Below are 15164 nucleotides of genomic sequence, written 5' to 3' on the forward strand. Positions count from 1 at the left end.
TTAAAGATTTTACAAGAATTTGAAGATTTCTATTGTTTTATGTATATAAGCGTATGGTGAATTAATATTTTATGGCTACTTTATTAAAGCTAAAAACAAAAAAGTTGACTCGAGCGGGAATCCAACTCAGGACCCTTTGCACGGGGGTCGTAGATGCTCCTAACTCTGCCACGCAGTCACTTGATAACTTTACGTGTCGTATCATATATGTACCAGTGGGAAAATTGAAGACGCTTTTATCCACTATTCCTGGCTATTGTTCTCTCCCAGTTTGTAATATTAACACTTTGAATGTGCACTACTATCTCACGAAGGATGGATCCGAAGTTCATTTACCAAAGTCTGTTTTCCTCTTGTAAGAAATGGTCACCTGGCGAACTTGGACACTATTTAGAGAATGATCAACTATGCCTGAATGAAAAAAAATCAGGTGGAAATACACACGAGGAGAAGTAATGAGGATTGAAATGAAGTTTAGGAACGAAACTCAATAAGAAACAAATTCTAATGTAGCAGCAATCAGTCAGCACTAATTGAGAGCGCAACTAAACACTTTAGACACGAGTAATAAATAGTCGATCTGTTAGAATTAAATAATCTATTAATCATGTCTTTAAACCTTATAAAAAGTTACGTTTTTTCGTTTGCGCGCATCACATTCTGTTTTTCAATGACCTCTAATGCTAAGCTTCAATCCGCTATTACTTCTTTCATCGTGTTCACTTCCACCTTAAATTTTATATTTAGGCATAGTTAACCATCCTCTAAATTGTATCGAAGTTTTGTCAAGTTTCCAGTGGATGTCAGGTAACTATTTTCTTCGAGATATTAAAGGTATTCAAATATGCATTTCAAATATTCAAATATTCTAAATATAGTATATTAAAAAGATAATTTCAAGTGCTTCATCCGTTTTGCTATGATGACAAGACACAAGCTCGATCTCATCAATCTTAAATATTGAGCAAAAATGATACAGTTTGCCCCTATTCTCCACTTAATACCGAAATTTCTAAACACGATCGGGCACATCCACACTAGTTTTAAATAAGATTTTTATATATCAAGTTTCAACTCACAAACGTTAGATATTCTATTTCTGGTATATATTTTTAACCCCTTCTCCTTTGTTAGGATACGCAATTTAATAAAAATGGCGTGACAACAACGAAGTCCGAGGTAGTGTTAAGTATATTAATAAAATTCATTTCAAACGGTTCAACCATTTTTCGTTGATAAACAACGTATTTTTCATTTATATACTATGTAGATATACAGTAGATTAATAGTATTGTTACTGTCTTGTTATTTATTTATTTATTTATTGATATAAAAATGAGGTGTTATGCTGAATGTTCAACAGTCCCTAGCATTTTCCTTGTTATTGACAGTCAAGTAGCGAATTTTGTGTGTAATATTTATATTACATTGAATTTATTGTGTTACGCTAGTAACAAATTAAGCATGAATGCGAAACCATTGTTCAGTTTCAGTTCTCAAGAGATTTACTTTCCTGTCTTTCTATTATTTTGTCAATAGCTTACAAAACACTGGCACCTGACTTTGCATGTATAGTCTTTAACATTTTTCCCATATACTTTTCTCAACGTTTAAGTCCTTTAGGCTAAGGGAGATGGATGATTAATGAAAATAAATTCTAGTTAAAGTAAAATTTTAATTGATCCTTAACGGGAATCGAACACGAGACTACAAGAACCAGAAATTTACGCGCTAGCCACTAGATCAGCAGAAAGCATACAAGTTTTGCTAACAGTATCATACAATTTCTCCGTGTGTATGACGATGTTTCATCGTCTCCAGGTCTGTTCCGGCCATACCGAGACACGAGTGTGACTGCTTCCGGGTCACGAAATTCTCAACCAGTTTCATCACTGCTTCCCAATACCAGTATAATAATAGGGTCTGTTCTAATTCCAACGGGTTAAGAACTGACTGTGGTCAGATACTTTTTTTTCTAAAAACGGAGTTCGATTCTCGGTGGGAGCTCATGTGTTTCGAATCCCATGTTAAGCTGTAAGTCTAGTCTTATATAGCCTCGCTGCTGAATGGGACGCTAAAATCAAATCAACTACTACAACTAATAACAGACATTCTAGAAAGAGCTCTGTAGACCATGTTCTTCATAATAAACTTTTCTCGTACCAAATAGAACAAACATACATGAATAATAAGCATTCTGTAAAACCTTCCGAAGTATTCAAACACCTAAAAAATGATGTAGGAAGTCCCACCAAAAATAGATTCTAGCAAGCAAAGTAGGCTATTTTGGCATTATTCAATTTGATCAGTTGCTGCATTTGCTAATGAAATGTTGACGTTACGTGTTCTCCTTTAAGTATATGCAACGGAAAAAATATATTTTTTGACTAAAAATCCGGCGTTAGATACGTTAATATATATTAAAAAAAAAAAAAAAACAGAAAACAGAAAACAGGGGCTGGTTCAGTAGGGTGCTCTCTGTATTTATCCCTAGTTTAGTCAGTTTGTAACTAAAATATTATAACCATGGGATGTCAAACTTGCGTTGCGTTTTCAATTTTTAAAGTTCTAACATATTTCAGATTCTATCGAGCGAGAGTCAAATTTATGGTGCATATTTCAATGTGAAGTTTCCCTATCTATTCAAGAAACTTGTATTTCAGCATATAAGGGCAAATATTTTTGCTAACTTCAAATACCCTGCATTTTATTGCAGCTTATTTTATTATACACCATTGCTTAATTCTATTATAGAATTGTTCATAATATTTGTCATATTATCTTCGACATTTTCAAGTATAAATGTATTATTTTTTCATTTCTTTATATAACGAAATGTAATGCCATAGTGACATTTTGCACTATGCTCTCTATTTCGTTAATAGCTGTTAAAGGTGAGTATTGTATATCTAAACGAAAAATAAAATTAGTTATATTTAGTTCCAGAAATAATGATAATGGAAGCTAATGTGCTGAACACACACAAAACAACTGAAATCCATCTCTTGACCATAGCTGATTGTGGACCACAATTAAAGAGAATTCAATTTATTTTTGAGCTGTAAACTTACTCACATCAGTTTTTATTAATAGTCAAATCTAGAACAGTTTTACGCGTGTAAAATTCTACTTCATCTTGTTCGCTTGACAATAAATATATAAATAAATACTTGCAGAATATCAAATCACACCTTAAACTGTAACCAAATGTTTCTTTTTACTGGAATCCTACCTGATCAATGAAAAAATAAAAATAAAAAGTAGTAGGACGAAGATTCGAACGCGGGTCGCGGAAATGGGAATTTTGCACGGATCCAATGAGCTACGGAATAAGATACACAAGTCATTTACTCTATAAATATATGGCAATAACCATAAGCTTCAAGCTGTAAAAGAATGTTTTTATTTCTTTTTATTAAGTTTTACGATATTTGTATAGTGTCTTGTGTAAACTGCGAAGAGAAAGATCATGAAGTTATCGATTTGGTTAGGGATTGAGCTTTTAAAACCTTTAAAACATTAAATTAAATCGCGAGGTGGCAGCAAGGAATGTGTGCCGATTTCATTCTCATAGTAAGGGGCAAAAGATACTATCCCTCGGAAAACATGCATTTTTTTATGTGACAGACAATACATTAGCACATTAAAGTCTCAGATGTTTTCCAACAACTATAATCGTTGAAGAAGTGTGTTGAAAATTTTGAAATTGCTGACAAAAGCAAGTGAGTAGGTTATTGTAATAATTAGCGAAACCATCATATGGACCTAAAATAAATACAATGTTAATCAATTCTCACTAATCAAATGATTCATTGAAAAATAAAACTACCTGTTGTATCACCTTAGGCTTTGTGTTAGTATTAGAATTCTACAGGAGGATGCCAAAACATGATAAGTCATTTTTACAGGATAGCATATGAATTACATATGTAATACTTACGATGTTGCCAAAACAGGATGTTGTTACCCACTAGACCAAGAGCTCATTATCATTAACCTTTTCCGTTTATTTCTGTCACTGTTATTGTTCTGTTGACGGTGTACTTTCCACATGCTTTAATCTAGTATCATGCAGTATGCCAGTTTTTATCCTCTTTTTTTCTTTGTCATATTTTATGATTGTTTTCTACTTGTACATGTCCAGGTGGTTTATTTCTATTAGAGAATACGCACATTGCTCTGTAACTGAATGGAGAGAAAAGAGATTTCCCTTGTAAAGAGATCTGAGGGACGTAAGGATCTAGGTTCAACATTTAGGACTTAGTTTCCGGAAGGCAGTTCCACTTATTGTCACTTACACGTTACTGAATCTTCACAAAACAGTGTTCACAATGGCGTGCGTAGTCCTGCCCCCCCCCCACCATCACGTAATTCTTCGAAAACAATTTCAATCGTTTGTACTTCGTTTGCTCCCATTTGCTCCGCAGTAGCTCCGTTTGCTCCCTTACCGTTCCCGAGAAAATGGAACCTTAAAGTGGGGGGGGGGGGCAGAACAACGTCATCCCAGTCCCCCACCCAACGAAAAATAATCGCTGAGGGGAACTGATGATGGCATTCGTTTGTACTTCGTTTGCTCCCATTTGCTCCGCAGTTTCTACGTTTGCTCCCTTACCGTTCCCGAAAAATAGAAATTTAAAGTGGGGGGGAGGCAGAACAACATGGTCCCAGCTCCTCCACCCAATAGCAGAGGGGAACGGATGGTGGCATTCGTTTGTACTTCATTTGCTCCCATTTGCTCCGCAGTTTCTACGTTTGCTCCCCTACCGTTCTCGAGAAAATAGATATTTAAACTGAGGGGCCAGAAAAAAGGTGGTCCTAGACTCTCGAATTGAAAACAGTCAGAGACAGGAACAGATGGTCGCATTCGTTTGTACTTCCTTTGCTCCCATTTGCTCCGAAGTAGCTCCGTTTGCTACCTTACCGTTCCCGAGAAAATGGAACCTTAAAGTGGGGGAGGGGCAGAACAACGTCGTCCCAGCCCCACCACCCAACGAAAAATAATCGCTGACGGGAACTGATGGTGGCATTCGTTTGTACTTCGTTTGCTCCCATTTGCTCCGCAGTTCCTATGTTTGCTCCCTTACCGTTCCCGAAAAAACAGAAATTTAAAGTGGGAGGGCCAGAACAACATGGCCCCAGCCCCCCACCCAATGGCAGAGGGGAACGAATGGTGGCATTCGTTTGTACTTCGTTTACTCCCATTTGCTCCGCAGTTTCTACGTTTGCTCCCCTACCGTTCTCGAGAAAATAGAAATTTAAACTGAGGGGCCAGAAAAAGGTGGTCTAGATCCTCGAATTGAAAACAGTAAGAAACAGGAACAGATGGTCGCATTCGTTTGTACTTCCTTTGCTCCCATTTGCTCCGCAGTAGCTCCGTTTGCTACCTTACCATTCCCGAGAAAATGGAACCTTAAAGTGGGGGAGGGGCAGAACAACGTCGTCCCAGTCCCACCACCCAACGAAAAATAATCGCTGAGGGGAACTGATGGTGGCATTCATTTGTACTTTGTTTTCTCCCATTTACTCCGCAGTTTCTACGTTTGCTCCCCTACCGTTCCCGAAAAAATAGAAATTTAAAATGGGGGGCAGAATAACATAGCCCCAGCCCCCCACCCAATAGCAGAGAGAAACGGATGGTGGCATTCGTTTGTACTTCGTTTGCTCCCATTTGCTCCGCAGTTTCTCCGTTTACTCCCCTACAGTTCGCGAGAAAACAGAATTTTAAAGCGGAGGAGCAAGAACAACATGGTTTTAGCCCCCCATCCAATGGTACAGAGGAACGGATGGTGGCATTCGCTTCTACTTATAACGACTCACCAAGGGTAGTCGTCAACCTGGTTCGATCGTTGATATATCAATCTTGAGTGGTAGTAATAGTTTGCATGTAAAAATATCTTTAATAATTATATATACTATTATTCTCACCTTTTCTATAAGAATTATAAAGTCGATGAACGGTACTAAATGGTTTATTAGTTGATACACTTTATAATATATTTTCATTCAAACTGACATGCATACAGACATGATGATTCGGTATACATAAACAACTACGTAGCAACTCACTACATAACACTATCCCATAATATATTTTTTTACATATATTAAAAACATTCTTCTTTTGTTAATATTAAATTAACATTCTATTAAGTATAGTGCACATGTATGAGCACTTTCTGCCCAAGGTGCAGGTAATTATTAATCTATCCAAAGTATTTCGTTATATAAAATGTCGCCCGACAATTGGACTGAATATAAAAGTCATAAGCGAGCTTGGCTTTTATCTTCAAGAACCACTGGTCCGTTTACAATAATGGTCTTACATTACTTATGCCTTTCACATTTTTTTTTGATCACACCTCGTATGTATCTTCATTTCATATATATATACATTTATAACAAATCTTTCATTTCATTAATACTTATTTTTGACAATAAAGTTTCAACACAAATTAATATAATGAAAACAATTTTTGTGTTTAATCAATCATGAATTAAATTATAATCCTTCACGTTAATAAGAAAGAATTAAAGTCATTGGAAACTTATCGTTAGTTAATGAAAATCAAAGAAAATTAAATTGAATAAAAATCAAAAATTAAACAACCTACGTTCGAAGGACCAAAAGGAAGAAAATAAATCTATTTTTACACAAACAGAAGACACCCTTTTGTTATATTTTTTTTTCAGTCTTCTTCACTCCTATTTATTTGAGCAAGAATGTCAGGCGCAACTAATTCTTTCACTAGATGCATCCATTTTTCTTTTGTATACTGAGTAGGTTTCCAAACCTTCAACTCATCTATATTACGAAGTCCAATTGACATACCCGTTTTAGCGTTCAACAATTCAAAAACTTTAGGATTTATTTCCTTAAAACATAAATAAGGACCTGAGAAAATGTCACAAAATTTATAAATCTTCTTTAACAACATATTACTTTGTGGATGTTGTTTAACAAAAACTAAGTCATTGACCTTGATCCGATATTTTCCTTCTTGCAAAGACTCTACTTGAGAATTACGTTTCAAAAATTTGTTATGTCTTCGAATTTTTACCATATTCACTAAACTGGAAGAATCTATAATTGTTGAATCTTCTAACTTGACATCAAAATGTTGTTCCACAGGGAAAATCAAATCAGAACCATTATGTACATTAGCAGGAGACACGCCTAAAGTATCTGATATAGAATGATTCAAAAGGTACGTGATTTGATTGACATGCTTGATCCATTCGGCATGTTTGTCTTTACAAAAGTGTCGAAACAACATACCAAAATTGCGATGTACATTTTCTACAATAGAGCTACTAGGATGGTACGGAGTTACAAAATGAATTTTAATGTTAGCCTTGTTCATGGCTTTGATGAACACATCACTTTTGAACTGTGAACCATTATCACATAATATGTGTTCGATAGGGCCACAATGGGGAATATATACATTCAAGATTTTATTTATGATAGCAGCGGAAGTTGCTCTACGCAGAGGATAAGCTACTACATAACGTGAAAAGATATCCATGGTTGTTAGTAAATAAGTTTCTCCAGTAGCTGCTCTTGGTAAAGGTCCATATAGATCGATTGACAGAAACGAATGTGGTCTCTCAGGCGTTATTGAGAGCATTGGTTTTTGTACAGCCTGGTAATTATGTTTAATTCGCATGCACTCAATACAGTCCTTGATATAATTTTTGATTTGAGCTCTCATTCCCCTCCAGTAAAAGGATTTATTAATCAAGGCACATACCTTTACATAACCAAAATGACCGAAATCGTCATGATAGGCCTTTAATATGCGTGTTGTTAGCGTAGGTGGAATACAAATTTTGTTTCTAGATTTGAATTTAAAATCTTTAATAAGTAGAATTCCGTTGGTTAATTTAAATCTGGAATTCCAATGTTTGGGACAATTACATTCCTCACTGCATGAAGATAAATGTTCCATAATTTGTTTATATTCATGATAATTCATTTGATGTTCTCGTAGATCTTCTATTGAAATGGTAGCTATTTCATCCTGTAAGATCTTAAATTCATTGATGGACAAGATATGTTGTTCTTCTCCAGGAAACAGACGTGATAATGTATCTACGGGTCCATTATCTACCCCTTTAATGTGTCGTACTTCGAAATCATAAGCTTGAAGATCTAACGACCAGCGAAGTAGTCTGTTATTATATCCCTGTACGCTGTTAAGGTATCGCAATGAATTATGATCGGTAAGTACTATGAAATGACATCCGCTAAGATATGGAGCAAATTTTTGTATCGCAAAACGTACAGCCAAAAGTTCGATTTCTGTCGTGGTGTATCCTTTTTCAGCTTTCTTTAAAGTACGGCTAGCGCAATGAATAACAGCCGGTTCCTGAATAGTTGGATTAGGTTGCCAGAGTACTGCAGAGATTCCAAGTTGGGAACCGTCACACTGAACATAGAAAGGAACGTCATATCGGGGGTGATTCAAATGGATGTTTCGTTTTACGCATTTCTTCAACTTATTAAAACTGTGTTCTTGAATCGGACCCCATTGCCATGGTACTCCTTTCTTTATAATCATAAATAAAGGCTGGGCTATCTCGGCAAATCGCGGGATGGCTTTGCGAAACCAATTGAAGAGCCCTAATATTTGCCGTGTCTGTTTCACATTTAATGGGGCAGGCAGATCTTCTATGGCTTGTACTTTAGATTGACTGAATTGTAAACCAGAGGCATCAATTTGGTATCCAAGAAATTCTATGGAATTCTGCAGAAATTTTGATTTCTGTAGATTGATAGTAAGGCCCGAACTTTCCAATCTGTCTAAAACTATATCTAAGTACTTCAAATATTCATGTGGATTTTTTCCCATTATTAAGATGTCATCAGCGTAAGTTATCACGTTGCTACGTAAGTCTTGACCCAAGACTTTATTCAAGCAGGATGCTAACGCCGCACTACCATTGATAAGCCCAAAAACTACACGGTTGTATTCGTATAAGTGACCTTCAAAACTAAATGCTGTGTACGGTTTCGAATCTTCATGTAGTTCGACCTGGTTATATGCCATTACTAGATCTAAATTTCCGAAGACAGCATTCCCTTGTAAAGAAGCTAGTATTTCTTCCACTGGAGGATACCTCACTTGTTCTAGATCAATGTGACAATTCGTGCGTCTCAAATCTAATACCACACGTAGAGAACCATTTTTCTTTGGAACAACATGTAATGGATTAAGATGCACGCTTCGTGAAGGCCTAATGATCCCATCTCTTAACATATCTGTAATTTGCTGACGTACATTTTCCCTGTATCTATATGGAATTATATAAGGCTTGGTTACTATGGGTTTGTCTGTTTTAACTTTAAAAGAATAAACAAAATCCTTGCAACGCCCAGGACGTTCTGAAAAGACATTTTTATGTTTATATAGGATATTCTTAAAGTCAGCTTTTACTGTATTATCTGTAAAATCAAGAGTGCTTTCGAGTGATTTAACACGTTCAGAAAACTACATCGTCTTTTAAATCCACCAAATTTTGTGTGTCTTCCATTCGTTGATCATTTAATTTACCACTTTCTGCACTAACAGAAACATTATTCAATACATGAGAAATATTATTATATTGACAAGCAATATTATCTAATTTTGGAAGCAGTTTCTGAACGATTTCCTGAGGTATACCAGGTATAGTCAACGTTTGGTTTTTAAAATCAAGCATGACACGTAATTGAGATAATAAATCTAAACCCATAATTAATTTCTCGTTAAGTTCCTTTATTACCAGAATAGGGATTGATATTTCAAAATCTTGAATAGTTATTGTCACACGAGTAATTCCAGCTACTCTCTTTTATGTTTACCGGTAAAATCAACTATAATAAGGTTCTCAGCTTTTTGTAGCTTAGGATTCGAATAATTACTAGTAATTACTTTCCACAAGGAATACGATAATAGAGAGGCATTTGCTCCTGTATCAAGTAAGGCTTCAGTACTTAACCCATTGACTTTAATAGGTATTTTAGCTGTACTATATGATTTTAAAAATACAAAATTTTCTTCAATATTAAAACCATCATTGACAGTATCATCTTCGAACCAACAACGATTTACAACAGGTATAAATTGGTACTGACATCTATTAATTGCTATTTCCGAATAATTATTTACAGAGACGTCATGTGAAAGATCATTTTCATCATTAACATGAACATGTAAATTGGAAGATAAATGTTCATAAGAATTATCGCTTAAATTTGTAGATAAATGTTCATGAGAATCTACAGCTGATATGGGTTTAACCCCTACCACATCAGCCGCAATTAGTTTAAATTCATACTCGTGTATGGTTCCAATAAAGTACATTGTACAGCACAATCATGATTATGTCCCGTATTACTGTTCTGTACAGGAATTACTTCGATACCTGGATCTTGATGCGAAGTGCCATCTCTTGTTCTCCAATTACGTCTATCCACGTAGTTTGTTGTATTCCTGGAATTTCGCCATACATTCCGTCTATTTTTAAACCTATTTTGATTATATGGTCTACCATAAGGATTGCTACGATTAATTAGGTTAGGCGGATTCCCTACATAACTTTGCCTATTTCGCTCGTTTTGATTGCTAGAATTTACTCGGCTTAGGTTGTGTTCCGTATCGTTCACACTTCTGATATTTAGATTCCGAACAGGTACAAAATGATCTGAATTATTCTTATTTTTACCCACTCCTACTTGTTGATTCAAAGCATGGTATTGAGTTTCATAGCATTGGACAAGCATTAATAAATGATTGAAACTCATACATTGTGTAGAAAACAAGATCTGTTGTAACTTAAATGGGAGCAAATTTCGAATCGATGCTATTATTCTAGATTCCGATTGCAATGGATTAACGACTTTTAATTCGTTGTATGTATTTACAACAAATTCAACAACAGATTTGTGCAAACGAGGATTGAAATGTTGATTTCTAATGGTGGCATCTCGATTTGCAAGCAAAAAGTCATTTTCATAATTTGCGATCAGTGCCGCTTTGAATTCCTCATATGTATTGATGTGATCACGTACTGCTTTAAACCATAAAGAACATGGTGGGAGTAATACATGAGGGATTAATTTCATATATTGTGATCTATCTATACAGATTATATTGCATTCGTCCTGAAATTTTTCCAGGAAAGAAGTAGCGTTTTCATTACATTTACCACTGAATTTACTCATAGCCCGTATTTCACTCATCTTAACACTTAACTTTACCTTCCTTTTATCATTTCGTGTACTTATTGGGTGACAATTCCTATCCATGACGTGATGTGTCGTTGCACCATCCCTTTTCCGCCCATCTGTCCTCTTCGGATGAATTTCTTCCAAAATAATATCCTCATTAGACACAGGTGAAGGCGAAGACATCTCTGGTGAGTGGGGAAACTCCAAGCGATCACTACCCATATTATTGTGGTATGTGTTGTCCTTAACCTGTAGCGTCCTAATTTCTTCCTGTAGAGTAGCTATCAATTGTGTATTTATACGTATGTTGTTAGAATTACTGATGACCTGAATCTTTTGCTGTTGAACAGAAGATTCTATTACTTCTAAATCCTTTTTTACATCACTGATTTCTTGGATTTGGTGGTTGTGCTTATCCTGACAATCCTCAGATATTCTTTTTAACTTTTCCTCGAACTGCGAGGTGATGTGATTCATCGCCTGGGCAATTGACTGTTTCGTTTCATCTGACTTCTGTTCCATTCGTCTACTTAATTCCTCGTATTGCTTGTTGGATTCTTCAGACTTCTGTTCTATCTTCTGTTCTATCGTCTGCTTCAATACTTCGTATTGCTTGTTGGATTCTTCGAACTTCTGTTCTATCTTCTGTTCTATCGTCTGTTTCAATTCTTCGCATTGCTTGTTGGATTCTTCGAACTTCTGCCCTATCTTCTGTTCTATCGTCTGCTTCAATTCTTCGCATTGCTTGTTGGATTCTTCGGACTTCTGCTCTATCGTCTGCTTTAATTCGGTAGACATCTGAATCAATTGTCGCTGTAAGGCTAGCAAGATTCGGTCTTCTGATGTCATTCCTGGTGCTACACTATGTTCACCGTTGTCACTATTATTGGATTCTTTCTCAATTGCCTCACCGTTCATTTTTCTTATGATTATTCTACCACTTCTTAGTCTTGTGAAATTTGTGTTCATTAACCTTATTACAAAAGTAAATTCACCCTTACTTTGCTTCGGGATATGAATTTACAGCAAGCTCCCGGGTGAGGTAAACCAAAATTTTTATAACGACTCACCAAGGGTAGTCGTCAACCTGGTTCGATCGTTGATATATCAATCTTGAGTGGTAGTAATAGTTTGCATGTAAAAATATCTTTAATAATTATATATACTATTATTCTTACCTTTTCTATAAGAATTATAAAGTCGATGAACGGTACTAAATGGTTTATTAGTTGATACACTTTATAATATATTTTCATTCAAACTGACATGCACACAGACATGATGATTCGGTATACATAAACAACTACGTAGCAACTCACTACATAACACTATCCCATAATATATTTTTTTACATATATTAAAAACATTCTTCTTTTGTTAATATTAAATTAACATTCTATTAAGTATAGTGCACATGTATGAGCACTTTCTGCCCAAGGTGTAGGTAATTATTAATCTATCCAAAGTATTTCGTTATATACTTCATTTGCTCCCATTTGCTCCGAAGTTTCTCAATTTGCTCCACTGCTGTTCCCAAGAAAATTGAACATTAAACTAGTGGTTTAGGAGAACGTAGTTCCAGCACCTCGAATTGAAAATAACTTCAAAGAGGAGCGGATGGCAACATTCATTTGTATATGGTTTGCTTCGCGGTAGCTACGTTTACTCCCTTACCATTCCCGAGGAAATGGTACTTTAAAGTGGAGACTAGATCAAAATTGTCTCAGCATCCCACTCAAATAATCATAATGTCATAGGAGAGCGGATGGTGGCATTATTTTGTACTTCGTTAACTTCGATTTGCTTCTCAGTCACCTGGGTTGCTTTTCTAGCGTTCTCGAGCAAAGAGAACTTAAACACGTGATCTCAGCCCACCCTCCCAACTAATTTGATCGCAGAGGGGAGTGGATGTTGGCTATATCTCGTTTGCTCACATTTGCTCCACGATTGCCCTGAGTACTCGTCTACTCCGATTGTTGTTAAGAAAGATGAATTTTGAAGTGGTTGGTCTGTTAATGTGATCCCAGTCCTCAAGCTCCTAAAAATTGTAGTAAGAAATAATTGTTTGCGTGATTTGCCCCGAATTGCTCTGGAATTGTTTCACTTTCTTCCCTACTGTTCCCTGTAAAATGCTCTTTCAAAGTGGGAGGTGGAACAACATTGACCCAAGCCCCTCGTTACTAAAATTAATCGCAGATGAGAATAGAAAGTGGCGTTTCTTTGTACTGCCTTCGCTTCGATTTAGAATACATTTCCTCTTTTTTCTGCCTTATAGTTCTCCTAAAGATGCAATTTTAAATTTCTTCTAGAATAAGATATTCTGAGCCCTGCCCCTATTTCACTACATGTAGGTCAGAAACAATGGAAGCTGGTGTTTGTTTTTGCTGCGTATCCTCCGATTTGCTCCGAAGTTGTTTGAGTGTTCCTTTAATGTTCCCAAAAAAAAATGCAATTTCATGTTACTACTCTATATGCAAAGCAACTGGCAACTATTGATCTTGTGTTTATTTTGTTTTTGTAGGCGGCCGCGGTAGTTCAGTGATAGAGCGTTCAACTCTGGTGCTTGGGGTCCCGGGTTTATCCCAGCCCCCGCCAAGTGAACTTTGTGGTGGACAAACACCGTGTATGTGGTTTTCCTCGGGGTTCTCCCGTTTCCTTCCACTTCCTTCATTCCACCATTTCATTCATTACTCATCATCACCGTCTCCTTTAGCATAATCGTGGGACGTAAAACTTTTCATTTCATTTTTGATTTTAGTAGTTTGTGTGTTATGGCCGTTAATGGCAGCGATTGTCATGGGATATGAAATATTAATGACATACCTGTACATGTATTATTTCAACTTGAGTTTTAACTCCAAAATATTGAAAAATACACAGCTAAAGAGGGCATTTCCCTGAAGGTTAGGAATGTACCATAGCTCTACGGTGGATGCCTACTCCTATTTCAATTCTTTAGAATCTTAGGACAAAATAAAAATTAAGAGAAATGTACAATCTGGAAAATCAGTAGTTTTGAAAACACGTCAGTCTATAAAAACGGAAGATGGCGCTCTATGCATACGAACTACGATTCAACCATCTTGTCTTACGCCATTTTGAAGATATTCAGAATTAAATAGTTTATAGAAACAAGTTTCTTTCCTAAAGAAGTCGACATTTCAAATGACAATATTAAAAATCATTAAAGGGAAAGAATAGTTTTTACATATATGCAAATTTCGTGTCCACCATCTTGCTTTCCGCCATTATGAAAATAATCAAAGTAGAGCAAGTGATATGAGCGAATAACTCGCATCCGGAAACCCTAAGTTTGGTGTCAAAATATTGGAAATCCATCTCAAGAAATGGAAGTTCTTGTATAGAATAAGAATTTCACCAAGAGTCCGCCATTTTGTTTTCACCATTTTAGGCACTTTCCCCAAAAAATTCAGCCTGGAATCCGGCAAGGCGGGTTACAGGGATCAATGTACCATAACCCTACGGTGGATACCTTCTCCAAACACACAAATGCCATCCGTTCATTTTTTTTATTGTATTTCCGAGGATTGGCTGGCTGACTAAAAAGGTAAAGTACATAATTTTCAGAAACCTCTTGCAAGTGTGACAACGTGCAACAAAATTCGCTAACATTATCCGCTGCATTAATAACTATAAAAATATCCTTTATACTAAAACTAAGTCACTGGTTCTAAATGAGTATTAAACAAAATTCCTACCTTCTCTATATGTATGTCATTAATATTATCTTCATATATCATGACAATCATTGCCATCAACTGTCATAACACCCAAACTACTAAAAACAACATATTAATGGAGAGCAACCCAGGCAACTGAGAAGCAAATCGAAGTTAACGAAGTACAATATAATGCCACCATCCGCTCCCCTATGACATTATGATTATTTGAGTGGGATGCTGAGACAATTTTGTTCTATTCTCCGCTTTAA

Source organism: Thermobia domestica, chromosome 2, assembly GCF_964235325.1.
Source record: "Thermobia domestica chromosome 2, izTheDome1.hap1.1, whole genome shotgun sequence".
NCBI classification, from domain to species: domain Eukaryota; kingdom Metazoa; phylum Arthropoda; class Insecta; order Zygentoma; family Lepismatidae; genus Thermobia; species Thermobia domestica.